Source organism: Protopterus annectens, chromosome 16.part0 (genome assembly GCF_019279795.1).
Source record: "Protopterus annectens isolate FY-2018-M chromosome 16.part0, PAN1.0, whole genome shotgun sequence".
Classification (NCBI taxonomy): Eukaryota; Metazoa; Chordata; order Ceratodontiformes; family Protopteridae; genus Protopterus; species Protopterus annectens.
Window position 1 is genome coordinate 338,000,828 of NC_056750.1, and position 27,074 is coordinate 338,027,901.

The following is a 27,074-nucleotide window of genomic DNA, read 5'->3' on the forward strand; positions in this document are numbered from 1 at the left end:
AGCACAGGAGTCCTGCAGGTGCAAAGGCCCCAGGCAATAAACACAAGAAGTGTGACCGTCTGTCAGAGATATTTTCTGACAGCACGAGTCACACTTCTTGAAGCCTGAGACCTTGCCTTCCCCTAGACATATCCTAGGAGGAAGTAACACACACAAACCCAAACAAACACACAAAATTAATCCCCTACACACAACACACAGGAAGGGATTAACCAATGGGGTTTTAGGCCTAACTAAAAACTTTACACTAAAGGTTATAAAAAGGTTATAAAAGTTTGAAAAACAAGGGAATAGGGTGGGCTGTAACTCACTACAGACTATACTATGAATAAAAAGGGGAAAATAAAACCCTAACTAAGCTTTTCTGATTTTACCAAGAAAATCACTTACCTCAGCTGGCAAAGGAGACCTCTTTCGCTAAGCGGCAAACGAGATCTGAGGTAGTTCCGCCTTGCATCATGGGATATAGGGTTGCCTCGAGCTGGTAAAAGGAGTTCTCAAGCTAAAGCAAGTGCCGAGTCGGAGCCAAGGATCGGCTCCGAACCCATCCAGCAAGAATGAAGGCGAGATTGACAACTTAACATCACTTATTAGCTATATGGAGACATTATAGAATGAATTAACATAAGAGAACATTCATTGTGTAACAAAATGGAGGATCTGTTAGCTACACAAACAACCAGGCAACTAAGAAATGCACAATATCAGTTAATTTAACTGGGCAGCAGTTTAATGCAAAAAAATGGCAACAATGCAAAATCACAGGGAAATAATTAGAAGTTATGTACTCACCATAACGTTCCATCTGAGTAGGTAGTTCATTTGTCTGCAACCTGTGGGGGTTACGGATCCGATATTGGATCCGAGCCGGCAACTTGTTTCAAGCTAATGGATCCGAGCTCCTAGCTCCTCCCTTCACCCATAATCCCCTGCTAACCCTCCATGACCTCAGATCGAGTTTGCCTCTCCATATATATCCAACAAAGGATATCTAAAAACTAATAGATCCAAAGAAGGTCAGGGGGAAGGAGGGGGGGGGGGGGTTGCAGACAAATGAACTACCTACTCAGATGGAACGTTATGGTGAGTACATAACTTCTAAATCTGAAGTAGGACTGTTCATTTGTCAGCAACCTATGGGACAGAGTCCCCAGCTACCTGCACCCTGGGTGGCCATCATGGAAGGATATTACGAAGCTCCGCAGAGCGAAAGGATGCTCTCCCTCTAGAAAGCAGGTCTAGCTTGTAGTGGTTGATAAAGGAATGAGATGAAGCCCAAGTGGCTGCAGAACAAATATCATCCAAAGGAACTCTAGACTTGAAAGCCGCAGGAGTAGAAATGGAGCGAGTGGAATGAGCACGAACTCCTTCTGATGCGGGTCTACCCGAGGCTTGATGAGCTAGTAGGATACATTGGGAAATCCAGCGAGATAAAGATACTTTAGAGATAGCTTTCCCCAAGTTAAATTTGGCAAAGGAAACTAACAGCTGGTCGGATTGTCTATGGCCAGCCGTCCTATGAGTATAAAAACGAAGCTGCCTATGAACATCCAATGAGTGCAGCTTGTATTCACCCTTATTTTGATATTTAGGGAAGAAAACCGGTAAATTTATGGATTGGTTTATGTTGGTTTCTGATGCTATCTTGGGAAGAAAGGAGGGATTGATCCTGAGGTACACTCTATCAGGGTGAAAAATCAGGTATGGAGGCTTTACAGAAAGAGCCTGAAGTTCCGACACTCTTTTCGCTGAAGTAATGGCTACAAGGAATGCTGTTTTCCATGACAAGAATTTGAGATCCACTGAAGCAGCGGGTTCAAAGGGTGGAGCAGTCAAGGCTTGAAGAACTAAAGTAAGATCCCTTGGGGGTACGGCTTCTTTTACAGGAGGTCTAAGTAAAAAGGTACCCTTGAGAAAGGTTTTACACAATTTGGCTGACATCAAGGGTTCTGTATCATGTCCCACATGATAATGAGAAATGGCTGCCAATTGCACTTTGACAGTTGAACAACTAGCGCCTTCTTGAAAGAGTTCAGTTAGGAAGTCTAAAATGGATGGAAGAGGAGCCATAAAGGGATCTAGATCGCGGCGCTCTGCCCAGATGGAAAAACGTTTCCATTTGCTGTGATATACTTTCCTGGTGGAGGGCTTATGTGCTGCCACGAGGATGGCTTTGACTGGTGAAGAGATACCGGGAGTCCTAACTAGGAGTGGAACTGGAGCAACCAAGCTGTCAGTTTCAGATTGTCCAGGTTTGGAGTTGGCAAATCCAATGGATGGGAGATGAGATCCGGAATGGGATCTAGAATCCAAGGGTGATTCACAAAATGAGACCACAGGTAAGGGAACCAAATTTGTCGAGGCCAGAATGGGGCAACAAGAATCATCTTGCTCCCCAACCGCGAGGCTTTCTGTAAGAGTTGTATCATCATTGGAAGAGGAGGATAGGCATAGAATAGACCGGGTGGCCAAGCATGCACCAGAGCGTCTCTTGGAGATTCCCCTGGTGGGGGGATTAGAGCGAAGAAATTGTGGCATTTGGCATTTGATGGAGATGCAAAAAGATCGCAGCAGGGTTGCCCCCATGTTGCGAATATCTGCTTCGCTACTAGAGGATTGAGTGACCACTCGTAAGGGGTAAGAACGGTGCGGCTGAGCTTGTCCGCTAGGATGTTGGTCCTCCCCGGAATGTGCGTTGCAATCAAAGCGGTTGGTGGAGATCGCCCATTCCCACACTCTCATGGCTTCGCGGCAAAGAGGATAAGATCTGGTTCCCCCCTGTTTGTTGAGATACCAGACCACTGACATGTTGTCCAAGTGAATTGCAATCGTTCCTGCGGGGAGGAAGCTCTGAAGTGCTTGCAACGCCAACAGCACCGCTCTCATCTCCAGAACGTTGATATGCAGGGAGGTCTCTGTATCGTTCCACGTGCCTTGGACTGTCCTGCCTGAGTAATGCCCCCCCCCCACCCGAGGCGGGAAGCGTCCGTGGTCACAGTGGCGATAGGGGGAGGGGTACAGAAGGGACGGCCCGTATGGAAGTTCGATGCTTGGAGCCACCATAGTAGCGCCCTTCTGCAAGCCTTGTTGATAGCAATGGGATGGTGGAGAGGAAGGGATAGGAAGGACCATTGCACTAACAGAGTCCATTGCAGGACTCGCATGTTCAAACGGGCATGGAAGGAGTGTAATTGCTGCTGCCATGGAGCCTAGTGCCCTCAGGATCAATTCCACTGGTGAAGCCTCTGAATGAAGGATAGCCCGCACATGAAGTTGTAGATTTCTGATTCTCTCGGCAATTAGGAAGGCTCGCAAATCTCTGGTGTTTATTCTGGCACCTATGAATTCTATGATCTGTGTTGGAGCCAGTAGAGATTTGCCGACATTGATAGTAATGCCTAGTTGTGGGGCTAGATGGAGAAAGAAGTCTCTGGCCGAGCAAAGTAGATGCCTTGTTGGTGCGGTCAGGAGCCAGTCGTCCAGGTACGGGAAGACCTGAATTCCCTGGAGTCTCAGGTGGGCCGCAATCACTGCTAACACTTTGGTGAACACCCTGGGGGCTGTGGTGAGGCCAAAGGGAAGGACCCTGAACTGGTAGTGACTGGCTCCCAACCAGAAGCGAATTAACCTCCTGGATCGTTTGTCCATTAAGATGTGGTAATACGCATCCTTGAGGTCTATAGAGCACATCCAATCGTTCTCCCTCAAAAGGGGGAGGATAGATTGAAGAGTGACCTTTCGGAATTTTTCCTTGGTTACTGACAGGTTCAAGCGGGAAAGGTCTAGGATGGGTCTCAGATCCCCCATCTTTTTTGGCACCAAAAAGAACCTGGAGTAGAACCCTAATCCGAGCTGGTCTTGGAGGACAGGCTGGATGGCTCTTTTTCTTAGCAGCTGCTGTATTTCTGCGGCTGCAGCCTCCCTGTGATCGGGTGGTACATCGGGGAGGTTCTTGGATTGGGGGACATGGAGAATTGGTATTTTGTACCCTCTGGATATGATGCGAAGCACCCAGCAGTCTGTTGTGATGGACTCCCATGCCGCTAGATGTTTCGAAAAATGCCCCCTGACTGCTTCCAGACTGGAGCAGCCGGGCAACCCCTCAGGGCTGCTGCGCGGGCCGCTCAGAGAAAGGTTCTCTGGACCCGAAATTTCTCGGAGCCCCTCTGCCCCTGGGGTGACGTCCTCCCTGTCCACCTCTGCCACGGTAGGACTGGTTGTCCGGAGCTGGTTGGGAATGTTGTGATTTCCGGAACCACATCTTCTGACCCTTTTGGTTCCTTGAAAAGGACCGCTGGGGAGCAGAGAGGTGGACTCCGACGGCAGACAACGTCTTCCCGTCCTTCTCTCGCTGGACAAGCGTCTCGCGAACTGTTTTGCCAAAAAGGGCAGAACCATCAAAGGGCACATTCGCGAAGGACGCTTTAAAGGGCTCCGTAAAGCCGCAATGACTGAGCCAGGCCTGACATCTCATGACTAGGCCTGCTCCGCTGGCCCTAGCGGCTCCCTCTGTGGCATGGGACAAGAGCCGCATAGAGGTGTTTGAAATAGATCTCAGAGTGGCCATTCGGGTGGAGTACAATTGTTTATCCTCCTCCGACTTGGACTCAGGGGGGGATGCAGCGTATTCTTTGATAAGATCCCGCTGCATCCTGATGACATGTGCCATATAGTTCAGAGACCTTACTGAGAAGGTCGCTGAACTAAAGACTCGCTTCCCTAAGCGATCCATCAAACGGGACTCTCTGCTCGGTGGATGGACTGAGGGACTCTCCTGAGCCAATTCCCTCTTTGTGGCTGCCGCCGTCAACATGGCATCTACAGGGGGGCCCTTACTCCAATGTGACTGGTCTGAGGGGGGGGCTAAGAGTCCTATCCGGTCGCTTCAGTATTGGCTCCACGGTGTCCGGATCCTTCCATGCCCTGGTGGTAATAAGGTCCACCAGGGGATCGGCTGGAGGGGACACCCAGGAGGTAGACGGGCCTGCCTCGAATGCCTCCAGAAACACGGACTCGTCAGAAGAAGACTTGGGGGCAGACCACCCATCTCTGATTCTCAGCATCTCCATGATGTCGCCAAAGGAGACATCCTCAGGGGGTGATCTTGGGGAGCCTTCCCCTTGCTCCAAGTCCGTGTCCTCGGTTAAGGACTCAGGGGAGTCCACGTGCCTTCTTTTGCACTTATGCTTGCGGGGAGCTTTCTCGGGGGACTGCCCGAGGACGCCTCGCCAGCAACATCTTTTTCCAATGGAACTATCTGTGACATCGAAGCAGGCTGTCCCTTTGGCCGGGTGATGGAAGCCTGGCCCAGCAGAGAGGGAGTGCAGGGAGGAGTCAATGCAAGGACCGGGGGTCCGGATGCTCTCAACAGAGCCCTCTCCACAACATCAAATGCCGAGGGAGAGCCACTCTCCAATGGATCTGAAAGTCAGCTCCCACTCGGATCCGATGAAGGGATCGGAGCCGGCGCAGAGACTGTCGGATCCGAGGGACCAGTGTGCTCCAACCTGGACGGAGCCGAAGGCACACTGAATCTCCCAGATCCGAAGCTCGGACCACGGCTCAGAGAGGTTGGATCCGACAGACTCGAGGGTAGGGTCGGATCCGAAGTACCAAGTACTGTCAGCGCCGACCCACCCCCGGCTCCAAGGCTGCTCTGCTCCGAACCCGGGTAGCGGGTCGGAGAAGGAGCAATTGGGTGGAAAAAAGGTGTCGAGCTCCCCCCCTGAGGGGGGGGGGGGAGGCAAAAGCACTCCCATCTGCAGCTGGGCCTGGATGAACCTTTGCATCATCCGGTCCAAGTCTGCATCTGATAAGCTGAAAGTGGATCTCGAAGAGGCCACCGAGGCAGGCCTGGAATGCCGCCTCGATGACCTCGATGGAGATCGGGTCTCCTCCTCGGGCCCCGGGGAGAAAGAAGGGGATCGGAGCCGAGGAGGAGGAGACCTAGAAGCAATGGAGGGAGAAGCCCGCTTAGCTGGTGGAGCCGAAACGGAGGTCTTGGCCCGCCGCTTGTGGTGCTTCTCCCTCCGTTTCTCCCTCCTGGCCTCCCTGTGCTCCGACACTTTAGCGGGAGTTTGAGTCCCAGTCGGAGGCAGGGGAGCAGGAGTGGCAACCACCACAGGCTGTGATGGGGCCATGGGAGTAGCAGAGGTAGCGGAGGCCGAAGCTGAATCCGGGGGTAGAAGTCCCGCCAGGACCAGCTTCGACCTCCATTCTTTCAGTGCCCTGGGGTTGAACGCTGCACAGATAGTACAGCCCGAGGTGAGGTGTTCAACCCCAAGGCACTGAACGCACCGAGTGTGGCCATCAGCCGGGGAGAGCTTATGGCCACACTCGGTACATTTAGAAAATATGGCTTTTGGGGCCTCAGCCATTCCTTTAACTAAAAAGGAAAAGAAAAAACCAACTACACACACACACAGGCCCCAAAAGACACTCAACAAACACTCACACACTAGCGACCAGCGAAGGGAGGGTATTAATTAAAAAATAGGGAACCTAACTCAGACACACTTTACAAGTATTAATTTAAACTAAAAAAGAAATTCCTGACGAAAAATGCTAGAAAAAAGTTAACTTTTTTCCCACTTATCTGCAGAGCTCAAGAAAAGGATCCAGCCATCACAAGCGTGGCAAACTAGATCTGGGGTCATGGAGGGTTAGCAGGGGATTATGGGTGAAGGGAGGAACTAGGAGCTCGGATCCATTAGCTTGAAACAAGTTGCCGGCTCGGATCTGATATCGGATCCGTAACCCCCACAGGTTGCTGACAAATGAACAATCCTACTTCAGATCATTAGGTTAACTAGAAGGGGTGTAATCAGATACTTAAATAGCCAAGCGACTGTTCAAGACACAGTCAGTAAGTCTACCTAGACAACTGTAAATAAATTAACCAGTAAAAACTAAATGAAAACTCCAGCCAAGCTGGAACTTCCAATGAGTGACCTCTCAAACCTGTTGTAACAGAGGTACATGGGATATATGCAAATGACCCTTATGAACAACAGGTGTTTCAGATATATGGCGATTCTGAATGCCCATGACTTACTTCTTTTTAAGTTGTTTCAATGGGCAATTTCAGACCAATAAAACCAAACCTCACTAGCTGCGGTTATGCATATTTCAGCCTTGCTATGACCCTATCAGCACAGCACAGTGTGTCTAAGCATAAGAAACACAGGGCCGTTATACCCAGCTGATGTCCATTAACATTAGGGTGACTGCAAAATATCCCAACTAACAAACTAAAACAAAAAATGAGAAGGTCACACAGAACTAATACGTAAAAACTAAATGAAAACTCCAGCCAAACTAGAACTTCCAATGAGCAACCTCTCAAACCTCTTGTAACAGAGGCACATGGGATAAATGCACATGACCCTTATGAACATCAGGTGGGATATATGCAAATGACCCTTATGAACATCAGGTGGGATATATGCAAATGACCCTTATGAACATCAGGTGGGATATATGCAAATGACCCTTAGGAAACATCAGGTGTTTCAGCTATATGGCAATTCTAGTCATCCTAATGGTAATGGGTGACTCTATAGTCAGGCACACTGACTATAGACCTAGTAATAGGTGACTCTATAGTCAGGCACACTGACGTCACACTAACTAGGCTGGACAAGCAGAACATTACTGTTAGCTGCCTGTCGGGAGCCAGAATCTGCTACATAACCCAAGCGCTCAGGTCACTCCAGAACAAGTACAAACATGACTCTGTCATTGTTCATGCTGGTGTGAATGACCTGAGACACACCTCCCTGGACTACATGAAAAGAGACATGGAAGAGCTCTCTGATCATGTAGCCCAGGCTGGTACGACCCTGACCCTAAGTAGCATCCTGCCCTCACCAAGAATGATACCTCAGTATAAAGAAAAAATGATCAATTTCAACAATTGGCTAAGCTTCTGGTGTCAAAGGGGATCCAGTGTCTGTCAGCCTGTGACATGCTCGACAAGCCGCGTTGCTTCACAAGAGACGGCTTGCACCTGTCACACTTAGGCTTTCGAATACTGGCCAAGGCTCATAGTGCCTTTTTTAGGCAAGGCTCAATAGTCAAACCCACCTCCGTAAACAGCACAATTAACAAAAAACTGAGGGTTATGCTACTCAACGCCAGGAGTTTAAATCTCAAAATGCATGCGCTCGAAGCACTCCTCAGTACGGAGAACATCGACATCTTTACAGTAACTGAAACCTGGTTCAAGGCTCCAGAGAGCACCCCAGCACTACCAGGCTACAACTCATACCACACATTTCGGCCACAGAACACGGACCGAAACACAAAAGGAGGGGTTGTATCCATATTCATCAAGGATACCTACACCTCCAGGTTAGTGGTGCAGCATGATACCTCTGAGATCATCCATGTGCAACTAACATCGGGCAAATCTGCAATGCAAATTGTGGCCTGCTACAGATCACCCTCCATGACCCAGGACCACCACTCCACCTTTCTGGAGACACTGGAAAACATGAAGGTCCTACCAAACACCCTGATATTGGGCGATTTCAATTACCCTACAATTCACTAGGAAAACTGCTTGAGTACAAATTCCCAGGCCCAGCACTTCCTGGAATTCATCATCTCAAATACCCTGGATCAGCTGGTAAATTCCCCTACCAGAGGTGAAAACATATTGGACCTGGTCATCACCAACATGGGCGACAGGTGTTCCACACCGGAAGTCAACCAGTCACTGGTTAGATCAGACCATAAACTAATCACTCTGGATGTCCACACCACCACCCCAACTAAGAAAACCACAGTAAAAAACTTTTCCAAAGCAAACTTCACCTTACTCAAGACACAGGTGGTAAGTTTCACAGCCCCCACGCTAAAGGATAACGCTGCCCAAGATGCAGAAACCTTTACAAATGCACTCTATGAGCACTTACAAGGATGCATGGATCGTATCATCCCTAGCAAAACCAAGACTCACTCCTCTAAGAGAAAGAAGCCAGTTTGGTGGACCCCTGCAATAAACAGGCTATACAACAGGAGGAGGAAACTACTTCAGAAAAAAAGCAAATCCCAAGAAGGAAAGACATCCCTGATCAGTATCAGTAAGAAACTGAGGTCCCTCATGAAATCATCCTAGGCGAACTTCAAAAGAAAAACAGCCAAGGATTCAAAAGATAACCACAAAGCCTTGTTTAGCTATGTTAAGAATCTAAGTGGCAACTCGCAGATATGCACTGAACTAGTGCAAAATAGCACAAAATATACTGAACCTACTGATACTGCCAACATCCTGGCAGATTCAGTGCAAACTTCACCTCCCTCTCACCTCCAAAAGGGCCCACAACAATACCAGAAAAGTGTAGTGTCCCAAAAATCAATTACAGATGCACAGGTGAAAACAGCCCTTTCAAAAGCCAAAAACACAGCATCAATGGGACCACATGGTGTCCCAGGCTGCGTCTTGCACGAACTACAGAACAAACTAACCCCCCACCTAAACACGCTGTTCAACCTCAGCCTCTCCACAGGCTACATGCCCACAGCATGGCGCACAGCAATGGTTATTCCTCTCCACAAAGGAGGGGCCACAACTGACCCTGGTAATTATTTCCACATAAGCCTGACTAGCCTGGTCTGCAAGGTTATGGAGCGCATCATCATGGAACTCAATAACAAAGACATTGGGAACTTCCAAACACTTGACCCGACCCAGTTCGGCTTTGTTAAGGGCAGATTATGTCTACTAAACCTGGTGGTATTCTTTGAGACAGTCACTAAGGCCATAGACAAAAGAAAGGTGGTTCACACAGCCTACCTTGATCTCGCCAAGGCTTTCGACACCATTCCCCACTCGAGTATTACAGAAAAACTCACCAGCCTGAACATAAACCCCTACGTCACGAGCTGGGTTGCCAACTGGCTTACAGACAGAACTCACACAGTAAGAATAGCGAGCTCTAGGTCCGACTCTAAACCAGTCACAAGTGGTGTCCTGCAAGGCCCGGTCCTGGGACCCCTACTGTTCAGCATATACTTCTCAGAAGTACAGGCAAACACAAGAGAACTGTGGCTAACCAAGTCCACCAATGCCTGCAAACTGGGAGCCATAACTGACTCTCTGGCTGAAACGGACATCCTCCAAAAGGGCCTTACTGAGACGAACACCTGGTGTCAAAGTCATGGCCTCAAGCTAAATGCCAAAAAATGCATAGTCATCCCGTTTGGGAAAAACAAAACACCCACAAATTACCACATAGGTGGCAGCCCCCTTAATACACAAGAGGTAATAAGAGATCTGGGGACCCAGGTAGATAGTAATCTCTCCTTTGACAATCATATTGCCAAAGTAGTCAGGAAATCCTTCTATGGGGCCCATCTAATTACTAAAGGGTTCACATCTAGAAATAAAGAGGTTATAGTGCCCCTCTACTCGTCACTCATTAGACCCAGAATGATAGAGTACGATGCCTCATTTGGAATGTACCTCACAAGACACTTCCAACAGCTGGAAAGACCACAAAAGTACCTCACCAAGAGGACTACTGGTCTCAAACATATGTCCTATGCAGCCCGACTGAAAAACCTACGGCTGTACTCAGTGGCATATCGCTTACTCAGAGGTGATCTCTGCCTGACTTACAAAGCCATGTCCAACTCAGAATTGAAGGACATGCTCCACCTAATGAAATCCAAGTCACTGTGAGCCACGAGCTTTAATGAGCTAAACCTCGCCACAACAATAAATAGAACATGCTGGAGGGATAGATTCCTGTCACAGAGACTCCCCATGCTTTAGAACAAAATTCCAAATTACATCAGGCAGAGCCCCTAACTAACACTCTTCAAGAGAAACCTTGACAAGTGGATGGGTAACAGAAAATACACCCCTGGGATCACTTCATTGGTTCTGCCTGACAGAGGATAAGTTAATTAATCAATGGGGCGGCAAAAGCCGACACACTCTGGCTAGGCTTATAAATATGCCCTCGGGCAGATAGCCTAGTACCTACCTATGAACCTATGGACATCAGCTGGGTATAACAGCCCTGTGTTTCTTATGCTTAGTCAAACACTCTGCTTGTGCTCTGCTGATGTCACAACAAGGCCAAAATATGCATATCCACAGCTAGTAGGGTTTGGCTTTATTGGCCTGAAATTGCCCTTTGAAATGACTTAAAAAGAAATAAGTCAAGGGCATTCAGAATTGTCATATAGCTGAAACACCTGATGTTCATAAGGGTCATTTGCGTATATTCCATGTGCCTCTGTTACAAGACATTTGAGAGGTCACTCTGTGGAAGTTCTAGCTTGGCTGGAGTTTTCATTTAGTTTTTACTGATTGTTTTTTCTGTGTGACATTTTCACTCTGTTTTAGTTTAACTGTAAATGAATTATAAAATTTGATTACATAAGCAAAAAAAAGTAAACGAAACAAACACCAAGGACCAAAACACAGCTTAAAAGTTTATTCAGTAGGTAAGGTCTTTCACACCTAAACAAGGCACTTCTTCAGACCATGTATAAAACATCAGATACAAAATATCTATAGACATATATCTATAGACACACACGCACACATATACATATATACATATGTACACAGACACACACAGAATTACAAAGTATCTAATCAGTTTCACCTAAACAGATCACGTGACTTGAGGTAAGGCTTTAAAGGTACATGACCATTTAAACCAAACCCCTTATCAGCCTGTAATCTTAAAATCCATCTAAATTCATAGTTCTCCGTTTTATTTTTAAAATTTCTATGTAGTAATTGCAGCATCTGAAAAGAACAGTGTTGACCCAAACTGATTCACGTTTGACTAGAGCATTTTTATCATCAGCTCTCCGTATATTGTATATATATGTTCTTGTATGTGCTCTTTAAGAGTGAGATTGGTCTTGCCAACGTAAAAGCAAGGATATGCTGAGCATTTTGCTAAATGTATCAGGTCTCTACTCTCACAATCACCATAAAACAAAAAAATCAAATCATTCTTAACAGGGTGCAAGTAATAATTTTCATTACAAATATAATGACAAAAGTCACAGATCTACATGGAAATGTTCCATTGCATTGTGACCTAGCTCTTACTTCAGATGTATTCTTAGAATCTTTATAGCATAATCATTTTAGTGATTTCTTAATCTTAAAAGAAAACCTAGGAATTTTGCCTACCACATTTAATTCTATCACCAGACATTAAAATCATCCAGTTTTGCTTCACAATATTACAAATGGCTCCAATGTTGCTAGAACAAAATAAAGGTACACTAATACTGACTGAGTCTTTGAAATGGAGCATCTGAGCATCTGACTCAGAGTTAGACTCTGCAGAAAAATAAGGCTTTGCTCTATCACTCCTAACGGTACCAAATTTATTCAAAGAATTATTAACTTCACTACTTGAATAACTTCTACTTATGAATTTCTCATATAAAGTTTGGAATTCATCTATTTATTCATCTCTGTATTACTTAGCCTCAAAGCTCTCATTCCTTGGCTTTTCAAGACATTCTTGTAAGTATATAGCCAGGATCCATATTGCTTCTGTGCAATGTACTATTCTTCTTGCATGGTTTCCTATATAAATTAGTCTTAAGTTGTCTTTCAGAAGTCTTACTGATTTGAACATCTGGAAAGTCTATAACATCAGACGAGAAATTACATGTAAATCTCAGGAACAAAGTGGTTTCATTAAGAAAGTCAACAAAATCTAACGACGAAGGAACTTTTCCTGACCATAACAAAGAGACATCATCCAAAAATCTTTTATAAAATTTAATCTGCTTTGAAAACCTATTTCCTTTAAGTACCTGAGGAGTTTACCAACAGGCCAAAACCATACTGGCATAGATATTTACCCATGGCGTACCCATAGCTATGCCTGACGTCTGCAGGTAATACTTCCCATCAGAGAGAAATACATTATTTTCTAGAGCAACTCAATTTGTACAGCAGAACAAACACTGTGGTGCGTCAGAAAAATCTTAAAATCCAAACCTATATCATTAGGAATAATGATAAAAAGTGAACAGATGTCTAAAATTAAAAAAACAAACAAAAAAAAAAACAAAAAAACTTTGTATCATATCTCGATCTGCAGAGCATTCTTATATGGTCTGTAAAACCGCTTGGTATTTCTTAACACTGAAGGTATTGTATCAAGGACAGGTCTTTGTTTTTTCTCCACATAAATTGAGAGGGACTCAAGTCAACCAGCCTCTACTCGAAACAATGGGTTTCATAGGTGGTACTAGTGGATTTTTATGTTTTTTCTGAAACAAACCAAAAAAAATGCACTGAAATCAAACTTCCCTGGATATTTTGTGAGGTTTAAGCAGTACATGTGCTTCGGCTTTCTCTCCTCTATCACCTGATGCATTCAGCAACACCATGAGCACAAAGTAATTCTGCACTGTGTGTGATTATTCTCTTACAGAAAGCAATTTTTTTGCCCATATTTCTGCTACCAATCCTCCTGGGCTGCCCAAGGGCCTTTGTTAGGAAAGATTACACAGACAGATGAACATGCCTGACAACAGCGGTGCACCAGCCAATCATACAATTAGGGTTCTGTACATCTTAGGGAAATGATTGTCCTGACTGAATCCCAGGCTCTCTTGTTGCTTCTTTGAAGAAGCCAGACCACTCTTGCAACTTTTACATTTAAGGGTGCTTTGGCAAGGAACAATAGAGGTGCAGAACAGCAAGTGCTGCTACAGAAATAATTTGGAGCAGCATGATCATGTATATAATAGTTGCAGTACAACTGGTTGTGCAATAGCAGTAGTAACAACCACAGTTTCACAATCAAAATCTTCCACAAGTGGGTAAGAATGAAGTTTTTGTAAACTTTAAAAGGTAACATCTTAAGCAAATATGCCAATAACTAGTAGTGTCCTGATGTCAGACTTCTATTTGTGAGTGATGTCACTATTTTACTACCAAAAATAATTTATGTTAATAAATTACATCATGCTTGTGGTCCTTCATTCAGTGATAAACCTGATAAAGATGACCCCTCCTGGTCACAAGTCCTGCCTAAGCTGATTTAGGGGTACTAGGTATGAGTTTAACAACTTCCTGGACCAAAACATATATTCCCAACAAAAATCATAAACTGAACAGCTAAATCTTTTTAAAATGGTAATTTTGAAATATTCTATAAGAACTGTTACATGTACAATGTATCTGTTTAAGCACACCCAGAAAAAAATCCAAAATAGTGAAGGTGGGGGCTTATGTAATTGATCTGATTTACTAAGGGATATACCCAACAGTCCTATCATTTAGCAGAAGTGGAAGGAAACGCATTAAGACCAATTAGAAAAATTGCTTAAAAGATGCTCTCCAAGTGCTGTAAAGCGATCTTGCAGAATGCAACTGATAATCAAACACAGTTTCAAAGCCATGCTCCTCACATGCATTTGTACCTTATTAAGTGGGGGTGCAAAACTGCAACTAACAGCCGTGACAGTACGCAACATACTAGTTCAACAGCACAACTTGTGTGTGGAAAACATGTTGCAAGATTCAGAATATGCACCAGTGTCAGTAGGAAATTATACAAACTGTGGAAATACTTCGCAAAAACTGCAGGAAAAGTGACGGTTTCAGTACCCAACCCCACTACCCTCAAATAGTTGGGTCATGCTATGTGCTACAGTTTATATTAACAGTTTACAATATAGATGATGTGTTGCTATGTATAGGTGCTTTCATTTCGAGTCTTCCTTAAAGGCACTACAGCATAAGGTTTGCATAGTGCATCTTCAATGCTCTACACATCAAACATCACAGGTAGTGCAAACCATGCATATTAGGCATTCACACGGGTACTCATGGAATGTATAATAATGGAAACCTAATTACCCATGCCTTTTTAGCTGAAAATGTATTTATAATTCAGTTAGTGAATGATTATCCCTCACCCCACAATATGCTTTACAATAAAATTTAATTCCAAAGCTCCATAAATGCAAAGAATACATATTGCAAACAAACAAAACAAAACTGTGGTAAGGATAAAACTTACATGAAAACAGTCTGGTATGAGTTTCTTTACATTTTATAAACATGCAGCTAGGTCACAAACTTACATGGAATCACTGAATTCAACTCCCTTGAAAATATTTAACATTTTAAACAACCAACACATTTATGGTTCTCATATATTTAAATCAACATTTAGGATGAATTAATAACAAGGAAAGTCAGCCATACAGAACAAAATTTGCAGTTACTGTATCATCCATGTGAATGGGGATGACCACTTTCACTGCTTTATCAAAGTTGCTGTTTAATTGTTCTTTTATACTGAAAAGTTATCTGTTCTGTGCCTATTTTAACTCTAGATTCATATGAGCAAACTCCTAACACATAGCCTAAATTATGAAACCAAACACAGAAGAATCACATGAAAATTGCTTACCCTGGCTTTCTTTATCACATACAACAAGCTGTTAAGGTGTTGCTACTCTTTGCTGGATTTTCTTGAACATGTAAATAATTTAAATATATACAGTAAAAAAAAAACAATGTCTTACATTATATAAAAAAAATGTGTATTTTGGAGAACAGAATGGAAATTGTGCATACAGTTTTCCAGTGGCCCTGGTAATCACTGCTGGTAGCATAGTAGAGAACACATGCCATACCTATTTCATCTATTATTGACAGAAATATAACTGCTGAAGAAGTATTCTAATACAATACTTACTCACACGTCTGCATTCATGCATGCATGAATTCATCTATGTACTTACTCATATTTGTAATTTGCTTACAAAGATCCTACACAGTAGAAGAGTATTATCCAACTCCAGTTAAGAAAAGTAACCTTACAACGTAGTTCTCAACTGTCCAGATTTTTGCCTTGTATTTTAGCCTGTTCCTCATAAAATGTTGGTTTTCTGGCAAATCATTGAGAAACGAAGTCAGACAATGACAACATACATTTGAATTTCAGATTTCATACCCTTCAAAAAAATTCATGTGGATGCAAAAAACTGCTATCCTATCAACTTTCTAAGTTTGTATGAGCAATATTTAAAAAATGTTCCCAATTTTTGGGCCTTTGTCTCCTCATTATTTATGGCTTTGTCCAGATTTCTTGCTCTAAGAGGTTGAGAGGTATGCCTTACAATGACTGGTAAGCTGCCACAACTCTGAAAGCTATCATTATGGTAGCATATGCAAGATTTCTTTGCACTGAGGGCTGAAACTAATTAAAACACAAAATTACTGGGGATAGATGCTAATCCCAGAGAAAAATTACTTCTACAGAATCTAATTGTACTATGTTTGACTGGCAACACATTTTGCCAGCAGTAAGTAGATATTTTCTTTTCTAAGTATATTCTTCAAGAATTCAATTGCTAATCAACTGTCTGGCAGCTAGGTAGACAAGGTTACAGTTGTGACATGAGTTTGTTACACAGTCCTTGTTTGATTCTCTTAGTTTCCACATACAAAGAAAGGTACTGCGTAACAGCGGGAAAACCCTATTAAAGCAATAAAAAGCTTTATGTCGCTTAAGTTAAACCTGTCTCAGAGTGCAGCATTTAACTAACTATAACTCAGCATGGAGAAGAATAGCGATAAAGTGTCTTAACACTGGAATTACGCACAATAGTCTTGATGACCTATTTCCAAATATTCCTCTGAAAGACAGAGTAAAGGTGTTACAGAACTGGAAAAGAGGACTGTACAGAGAAGATGCACCTTTAAAGTGGAAAAAAAAAATTGCCGCCTTGGATCCAGCTAGATGGTGATGTACTTTACCTGTCCCAAGCTGCTGTTAGGGCTTTTAAACTTCAGCCTGAGAAGTACAGTTTGAAGCGAAAACCTTTGGTTGTATACACTGATCACAGAGAGGGTGTGTGCCGATTTCTCCTAACCAGTTCACACATTATCAGTGGAGGAAGAGATAGCAAGATTATTCTTCACCAAAAGCTTAGTAATTTCAAGACTGAGTTTTGCGCTCATGAGCAGGAAATGAACCTGCACTGACTGCCTTGGAGGTATTATCTTGAGTGGTTCAAGGGATAAGACAGTAAGGGTTTGGTCCCTGTCTTCAAACACCCTCGGCCGGTGCTTGCATTGCATACCATACCAACAGGTGACAGGGTTTAATCAGCTGCTATAAGCCCCATCCTCAGATTTGGCCTAGAACTTAGTTCACCTCTGCAACTGTCCAGTGACCCACTGAAATTCCAGTCTCAACCATCCTATTTGGCCAAGAACTACACCACTGTAACCATACATCTCTGCATATGATCAACAACCTCTATATATCCAGCTTTTCCATTCTAAAGTGTATAAACAGATATCAGTGTAGGTGTCTTATGCTTAAAATAGTAGTTTTATCCTTATCTAGCCCCCGTCTTTACCTCACAGTGCCTACCTACTTTTAGCCCCTAGTACAGAGATAATTTGACTATATTTTTTAATTACACCCCCCCCGTTCTTTCTCTGTTTAACTTGCTGCATTTCTATACTTTCCATTTTTATTATACTGACTTTCTGGTTCTTCCCCTCCCTCAAACTATATTTTTTTTCTTTTTTGCTGTCTATATTAAGCTGCTGTTATCTTCTAATCTTCCTTCCCCCTCATTTTGTCTCCCTGAATCTTTCCTATTCCTGTATTTTATTTTTTTCCCTCTCTCTGACCTAGTTACTTTCACTGCTTTAATTTTATTTTCTTACCTTACTTTCGATGTTCCTGGCACTTCCTTTCAGTTGGGGAATATCACCTTTTCTTACCTCTCTCTATCGGCTCTTCTCTACCATGTCTTTGTATACCTTTTCCTTTTCTTCCGTTCTTTCCATTATGCTTTGCACTTTTTAAATTCTACTGTTAACATTCCCTGCCTCTCTCTCCTTGCTTGCTGTGACTATTCTCTTTAGCGATGTGTTGTGAGATATGGGTCCTACTACATTATACTACCTACCTTAATTTTTACCTGCAATTCACTGAATGATTGGGATTTGTATTCCGGTAGCCTTTTTGAATTGTATTAAAGGTATATCTATCGCTTTCTTATATTTTGTAGGTTTGCGACTTATGCATGTGCTCTGCTTTTTCTTGTACCTGGTTAGTTCTAAATTGTTTAATTGTCATTTTTGGATGCTCTAAGTCATGTGCTTTAATTTTTTAAATGGACTAGGAATGTATATTGTATACTTGTTTCTGTAGTGTACTTGGTTTTCTATTCAGCACTTGCGTTTTGCTGCAATTGCTATCAGCGGATCAGTAGTCTACAGCTTTTTTGTAGTTGCCAGTTCAGATAGTTTATTCCAGCCTTTTTTTTTTCTCTGATAAGCTAATTAGGTACAAACAGTTCCTGGTTAGCAACTGCAATTTCTACTGACCTTATCTTATGTAATTGACATGTTTTAGTGAATTTTATCTGCTGTTAATCAAGGAAGTGAAATAGTTTGTGACTTGAGCGTTCACTTATATGCATCTTATGTATTCTACCAAGCGAACCACGAAGCTTAACAGTATGTTTTACCTTCAGTATATTGATATTTTGGCTGTATTGTGACTATTGTGTACTTTGCATTTACGTGTAAACAATTTTAAACAGTAACTACCAGACCCCTCATAATGGTGACTTGTTTTATATTGCCCTAATGCCTTTTTGGTATTAGTGCATCTTTGCAAGCTTAATACTGACAATTGTGTCTTAGTGGATTTTGTACTTGTATTTCTTGCTTTTTGCTTGTATTAATCCTGTTCCTTTCTTTCCTCTTTTTAGATTTGGCCTAGAAATTAGTTTACCTCTGCAATTGTCCAGTGACACACTGAACTTCCAGTCCCAACCACCCTGTGTGTGTAAAAAAATAAGGAATAAAGTATTTGACCAAAAAGTACATCACTGTAACTCTACATTTCTGCATATGACCAACGACCTCTAAATATCCAGCTTTTCCATCCTAAAGTGTAGGTGTCTTATGTTTAAAACAGTAGTTTTATCCTTATCTAGTCTGTGCCTCTTCCTCACATCGCCTGCCTAATTTTAGCCCCTAGTACATAGATACTCTGACTAAATTTTTAAATTACACCCCCCCCCCCGTTCTTTCCCTGTTTCCTATCCTCCATTTAACTTGCTGCATTTCTATACTTCCCATTTTTACTACACTGACTTTCTGGTTCTTCCTGTCCCTCAAACTATATTTTTCTTTTTTTTGCAGTCTATATTAAGCTACTGTTTTTATCTTCTAATCTTCCTTTTTCCTCATTTTATCTCCTTGAATCTTTCTTATTCTTCTATTTTATTTTTCCCCTCTCTCTGAGCTAGTTACTTTTACTGCTTTAATTTTATTTTTTTACCTTATTTTCTTGATTGCTCCTGGCACTCCGTTTGCCCTTCTCTGAGCTTGGGCTTACTACGCTCCCCTACTTCCATTCCTACCCACCCCCACTTCAATTACTTTTATCCTCTCCAGTCTCTCCCCTTCCTTCCTACACAACCACTCATACACCACTTCCTGTCTGCTATACTACCCTCTCTTACAGTGTCAATCATAAGTTCACTTACCTACCCCCTCCTCTACCTAATGCCACAACTATATCCTACATTTCACACAATGCAATTTTTTTTTAATTTCTATTCCAATACTAATACTTCTCTCACTCTCTTCCTCTTATCACACTAACCTCTTCCCCCCTTTTATTCATTCTTCCACATCATCCACTCCTACATGTACCATTTAATCTTGCATCTTTATAATCTCCCTTCTCTCTTCAATTTCCCTAAGATCTTCCTTCATAAATGTACATTACTTCACCCGTATCCCTTCTCCTGCAAACTCAACTCAAAATACTTCTATCTCCACACTCCACCTACTCCTCAACCTCTACACTAGTAACATGCTCCTCTCTGGGGACATCCACCCCAAACCTTGCCTTCTTGCCCCTTCCCCTAACCACATACACCTCAATACTACTACTACTTTCCCAACTCCTCTTACACCGCTCCCTACCCATACTCCCAATCCTCTCACAACATCTCCTAAACGCACAAGTATCCTTTCTCTAAATATTCAAAGCATTGTTAATAAAATCTCTGAGCTTCATACCTGGATAGTTCATACCTCCCCTCACATTCTAACCTTATGTGAAACCTGGCTAAAACCCCATGTCAAAAACACTGAAATACTTTCACCTGGCTATAATATTTACCGCTCCGACATATCTCCTCCAAAAAAGGGGGTGGTGTAGCCATCCTCTACTCAGAAAATCTTAACCTGACACCAATTACCATCTTTATTCCCAACTTTCACTCAACTGAGCTAATTATCCTTAACTGCCATCTAAATTCTTGCAAGAAATTTGCCATTGCCTCCATATATATCCCCCCCAAGCAATAATATCCCAACCCTTGAACATACCCTCTCCTGGTTTTCCCAAAGTATACCTTAGGAAACCCTCATACTTGGAGATGTTAACATTGATTGGAGTAAACTTACTACTGACTCTCTACAAATGTGTATTAACCTACATGGATTCCATCAAATAACATCCCCCACTCACTTGCACAAAACCTCTTCTTCCACACTACTACTGACTGGATCCTCACAAACTCCCCTAACCTCTACCACAGTCCCTGTATACCTTACAAGATACCATAAGTGATCATCTTCCCACCTCCATCCAAAGATACACTACTCAATTATCCAAAATACACTCCTACAGAGACTGCCATACACTATCTAACTTTAATGCCAGCTTATTTAACTCCATACTATCTAGCATCAATTGGTCCTTCCTTAAGCAACTCTCTCTCAATGAAGCAGTCTTAAAATTTAATCACATTTTCTAGAAACTCAACTCCCACACCCTCTCCAAAAGAATCAGAATTAAAACTAATTATGTCCCCTGGCTATCTAAAGAAACCAGGTCAGTTATGCACAGAAGTGATAGTGCTTGGAAAGCCTGGACCAAATCTAAGGCACTACCATTGCTCCAAACCTACAGGGAACTCAGGAACCTTGTCAAAAAACAAATCAACAACGATAAAAAAATCCTACAACTGTCCCCAACTAAACTATAAATCCAATCCATGTAAATTGTGGACTACCCTTAAAATTCTCGATCATGGTCACCCTACCACTCCCTCCCCTTTCCAAAATAACACTCCACTTGAAACTGCTACACTTCTCAATAATCACTTCATTGATTCTGTCCAAAGGCTCACCCATTCTAGCCACAGTTCTAACACCCCTACTATCCCTTCCAACCCTGTCAGCAAAAACCTCTTTTCCTTTCAACCTATTTCCACTGCTTACATCAAATCACTTCTACTGAAACTCAAACCCTGCTTTCCCTCCTCTGACAACATCCCATCTCTGTTTCACAAACTAGCTGCTGAATCCATAGCCTTCCCCGTATCCCTACTAATCAATAGATCCATTCAAGAAGCTATAGTCCCTGACATTTGAAAATCCTTCTTCACCATCCCTCTGCATAAAGGGGGGAATTCTACTGACATATCAAACTACAGACCTGTAGCCATTCTTTCTCCGCTATCTAAAATACTTGAAAAATGCATTCATTTTATACTCGGCTACTAAATTCTCTCATAGATTCATAGGTGTGTACTAGTCTAATGACCCTAGCGCCTTTACAAGCCTAGCCTATAGGATTACCCTGGCATTGTGCCACCCGAACTTAGTTCCTAGTGCCTCTGTCGAGTACAGCCACTGGAGTGATCCCCAGGGTGAATTTTCTATTTCCCATCCTCTCATCAAGATTGCTCTTGAAGAGGGCCAGTGGGGTGCTCTGTTTGACATGTATGGGAAGTCTATTCCATAGCATGGGCAGTCTCAGGGTTATGAACCTGTCCCGCCAGCGTGTTCTGTTGATTGTGGTAATGAGGTTGAGTTGAGGTTGAGGTCTCTGGAGGGTGTGGTGCGGAGGGATTGGGATTTCTTTAGATGTAGCATTTCTAACAGAGCTGGGTCAGACATGGCTTTGTAAGTCAAGCACAGATTGCCTCTAAGTAGGCGATATGAGACAGAGAAGAGTTGGAGTTTTTTTTGGTCTGCCCATACAGGACAAGTGTTTAAAGCCTAGGATCCTCTTTGTGAGGTACTTTTGCGGACTCTCCAGTTGTTGCAGGTGTCTAGTGAAGTACATGCCAAATGGGGCATTGTACTCGATGACTGGCCGAATGAGGGAAGAGTAGAGGGAGACAATGACCTCTTTCTTCCTGGATGCAAAACCCTTAGTAATGAGACGTGCTACATAGAAGGACTTTCTGACAACAGCGGGAACGTGGTGGTCAAAAGAGAGGTTACTGTCAACCAGTGTTCCCAGATCTCTTATAACGCCTTGCGTGTTCAGTGGACTACCATCAATGTGGTAATACAAGGGAACCAGGTTTTTCCCAAGGGGGATGATGACACATTTTTTGGCATTGAGCTTAAGGCCATGGTTCTGACACCAGTCGTCGGTGTCATTGAGGCCTTTCTGTAGGATGTCAACATCACTTGGGAAGTTAATAGCAGCTCCCAACTTGCAATTGTCTGCGAACTTTGTCAGCCAGAGTCCCTTCGTGTTGGCTGGACTTCAGAGAAGTAGATATCAAACAGGAGAGGACCCAGGACCGAACCCTGTGGAACTCCACTCGTGAGTGGTCGGCAGTCTGTAGAGTCAGCTTTCACACTGTGGGTTCCATCTGTGAGCCAAGTTTGCAACCCACCTAGTGATATAGGGGTTGATGCCTAGCTTAGTGAGTTTTTCTATGATTCCTGAGTGGGGAATGTTATCAAAGGCCTTGGCCAGATCAAGGTAGGCTGTATGAATCACCTTGCCTTCATCCACAGCTCCGGTGACTGACTCAGAGAAGGCATGATCTACCCTTTACAAAAACAAACTGTGTAGGATCCAGAGTTTGGAGATTCCCTATATCCTTGTTTATTAGGTCCGTGTTGATGCATTCCATAGCTTTGCATATCAGACTCATCAGGCCAATTGGGCGATAATTCCCAGGGTCTGCAGTCGCTCCTCCTTTGTGGAGAGGGATGACTGTAGCAGTGCGCCATTCGGTAGGGACAAAGCCTGAGGTGAGGTTGTGACTGAACAGGGCACACAGGTGAGGTGCCAGTTCACTCTGCAGTTCATGTAGAACACAGCCAGAGATATTGTCAGGTCTTGGACAGTGCTGTTTTAACCTGTGGAGCAGTAATACTGGGTGCCTGGCAATCTACTGGTATTGTGACTGGTCCTTTGGGGAGAGGGGGGAGAGGGGTAAAGTTAGCACTGAATCTGTCGGCCCGTATATATTGGCAATATCTGTTGACTCGGTATAGGAGGTACCATTGTGCAGTAGCTCAGAGCAAATCTGGGAATTGCCGTGGAGATTCTTTAAATAACTATAGAAGGTCTTGTGGTCGTCTTTACTATCTGCTGCAATTCTGTTTTCATAGCTAGCTTTAGAGGATTTGATGAGGAAATCTCAACCTTTTGTTGAGGCTGATAAGGGAGTTTATCCAGTCTTGGGACTTCACCTTATTCCGCAGCAGTTTCATCCTTCAGTTGTAGAGTTTGTTTATGGCAGGGGACCACCAGATTGGCTTCCTTTTTTTTTTTCTTCGGAAGAGCATCTTAGTTCTATTGGGTACGGTGAGATCCATGCATTTGTGCATGTGTTCGTACAGTGCACTGGTGTATGGTTCGATGGTCATGCAACTGTTCTCCATTTTGCATGGGTGCCGTGAAGTTAGCCACCTCTGTTTTTAGGAGCCCAAAGTTATCTTTGGAGAAGTTTTTCATGGTGGTTACCTTTGTGGGTGGGGTGGGAGGGATGTGGACTTCCAAGGCGATTAGTTTGTGATTAGATCTAAGCAGGGAGGAGTTGACTATATGTGTAGAGAACGATCGCCCATATTAGTAATGACCAGGTCAAGGATGTTGCTACCTCTAGTGGGAGTAAGAACGAGCTGTTTCACAGCATTGGAATTAATGAATTCCAGAAAGCATTGGGCAAGTGTATTGATACAGGAGTAGTTTTCCCAGTTAATGGAGAGGTAGTTGAAGTCGCCCAGTATCAGAGTGTTAGGTTGGACCCTAATATTCTCTAGAGTGCTTAGGAATGTGGAATGTGTCTTGGGACATGGTTGGGGACCTATAGCAGGCTACGACCTGAATCGCTGTCTTACCCAGTGTTAGCTGCACCTGAAGCATCTCAGATGCGTTATGTTGGGCTACCAGTCTGGAGGTGTGCGTATCCTTTATGGATATGGAAACACCTCAACCTTTGGAGCTTCGGTCCAAGTTCTGGGGACAAAAGGTGTGGAATGAGTTGCAGCCTGGCAGTGCAGGGGTGCTTTCTGCTGCCTTGAACCAGGTTTTTGTTACAGCACAAATGTCGATGTTCTCCATTTTAAGGTGTGCTTCGAGCGAGTGCATTTTGAGATTTAAACTTCTAGCATTGAGCACCATGACTCTTAGATTGCATTTGTTTGTAGCTGTTAAGGTGGTAATTTGGTCTTTAGAACACCGCCTAAAAAAAGGCACTATAGGGCTGGCAAGAGACTTGGTCAGTATTTTATTTATTTATTTGCAGCTTGTTTGCCAGGATAGTTCATTGGGCCATGAAGAGCCCGTTTTCAATGGAGTCCTGGAGAGAAAAGCTCCAAAATAATACAGAGAATCAAAGTAAGTAAAAAGAATAAAAACAAATACATAACAGTAATACACAGAATGCAAAATACAAAATAGTAATACAATATATACAACTGATAAAATGCAAAACAAAAAGTGTTAGAAGCAAAAATACATTTTTTTTTTTTTTTTTTTTTTAGCTAGAGCCGACAGAAACTCTAGGAGTTTATTTAAAGTATAATGTAGTAGCTGTGGAGAGAGAGAGTAAGTTAAGGGAAGCTATGTAGGATGGGAACAAGAGCATTCCCACTGTGAAGAGAGGTATGAGTGCAGTACGGATTTGAAGGCAGAGAGACTGTCAGTGGTACGGATGAGAGGTGGGAGAGAATTCCCGTGTCGTGCTAGAGAAAAGGATAAAAGATGTTTACCTGGTGGATGGGCAGGTTTATGCAATTCTATTAGGTTTTGTGATTCATCCCTTAGACATCTGTTAGGTTAATGCATTTGAAAAGTAGAGGCAAGAGAAGGGCAGAGAGAGAGGCTAAAGATAATTTTGTGAGCTTGGATCAGTTGATTATAGGTGAGATAGTTGGGTAGCTCAAGCCAGTTCAATTGATGTAGGGAAATACAGTGATGGGTAGAGGATCTTTAGCCAGTTGCAAACTTTGAAATTTTGTAATAGCAGGAGGCGAGTTTAGACTTAAGGGAAGATTGTAGGCTAGTGAGGATTATAGGCACCGTAAAGGAGGGAATGGATAAGGTACGTAGTAGCTAGAGCAAGCCTGGAGGAAGGAGAGATATAGCGGCTGTGGCGATAGAGTAGGCCTAGTTTCTTATGTGTTTTTTTGATGTCTGTATGAATGTGGCTATCAAATTTTAGCCGATTGTCAATAAGAACTCCTAGCAGCTTAGCAGTGGGGACTATTTCGAGGAGAGTATTAGTTTGGCTAGTGATAGAAAATGAGGTTTTGTCGAGGGTGATGGCTCTAGATGGGGTAAATAACATCAGCTTAGTCTTGGTTGCATTGAGTGCCAAGTGGTTATCCAGCATCCATTGTTCAGTAGCTGTGAAGGCATTCTGGGTTAGTTTTGCTAAAGAGAAAGTAGAAGTAACAGAACAGATTATTGTCGAGTCATCGGCGTATTCGATGAGGTTACTGTTAGGAATGGCATGGTGAAAGTCATTTACGAAGATACTGAAGAGTAGGGGACCCAGGATTGAACCTTGGGGTACACCTGTGGGACTATTTAGGAAGTGAGAAGTAGCTTTTTTCTACTTGACCGCTTCTTGCCTGTTTGATAGGTAACTGGTGAACCAGTTGATAGTAGAATGGGATAAGTTAAGTTTAGTAAGGAGAAGGTTGTGAGAAACGGTGTTGAAGGCCTTTGAGAGGTCTAAGAGGAGGGTGGACACAATGTGACCAGTGTCACGGGCCTTATTAACAGTTTCCAGGAAAGAGAGGAGGGCAGTAATGGTGCCGTGGCCAGGTCGGAATCCATGTTGTGTGGGAGTGAGAAGGTTATTACTTAGGAGGTAGGGTAGAAGTTGAAGGTGGATGCATTTTTTGAGAAGTTTAGAAATGGAGGATAAGACAGCAATAGGACGGAAGTGGGGGGATGTCATTGTTGTTTCCTCCTTTATGGAGTGGAATTATAAATGCTTTTTTCCAGAGCTGGGGGACATGGTCCCCTAAGATTGATCTATTTATTAGTATGGATATAGGATAGGCTATGGCGTCTGCTGCAATTTTTAGGAAGTAAGAGGGTATCTTGTCAGGGGCATTGGAACATGCTTTCAGTTTTAGAAGTAGTTTCTTTATGCTGGAGATGGGGATGGGTTTAATGGAGAAAGGAGCAGGTAGAGAACTGGGGTTAGAGGAGTAAAAAGGGGGAAGGTAGTATGGGGAAGTAGAGTTATTAGAGAATGATGATGTTAGTTTAGCTATGGAATCAATGAAGAATGAGTTAAATTTGGAGGCTAATTCTAAGTCGGAGGCATTTGGGTCTGGGCATGGGTTCTCTTTTTTACCTGGGTTAAGGAGAGAGGAGATTCCATTCCAGAATTTTTTTGGATTAGTATTATAGTTGGTTTGGAGTGTGGAAAAGTAGGCTTTGCGATCTGAGATAAGTGTTTTTGCTTTGCTACGAAGCATTTTATATTTATTCAGGGCAATGCTGGTATTGGTTTTATGGAAGACTTTCCAGGCTTTATCTCGAAGCTGCATGACAAGTAAGGTACTCTTAGTTAGCCATGGCACAGGGTTACTTTTTGTGCGTATTGTTCTCCATGGGGCAAAGGAGTCAAGCAGGTGTAAGAAAGTTGTATTAAAGTAGTTAACAGCATTATCCAGGGACAGAGTTTTTAAAGGATTCCAGTTTGTTCTTTTTAGTACATCTGAGAATTCATCAGGGTTAAAGTTTTTAGGTACCGTGTAGATGTACAGGTATGGGTTAGTTGTAGGGATGAGG

The 27,074-nt window shown here is 43.2% G+C and overlaps 1 protein-coding gene and 1 pseudogene across 1 annotated transcript in view; one reads left to right on the forward strand and one right to left on the reverse strand.

Annotated features, from left to right (window-relative positions):
• The window catches only part of LOC122791040, a 32,591-nt pseudogene extending 15,322 nt beyond the window's left edge, over positions 1-17,269 (forward strand).
• The window catches only part of NUP188 (nucleoporin 188), a 3,305,077-nt gene that overhangs the window by 145,021 nt on the left and 3,132,982 nt on the right, over positions 1-27,074 (reverse strand). The gene's annotated exons all lie outside the window — the stretch shown is intronic.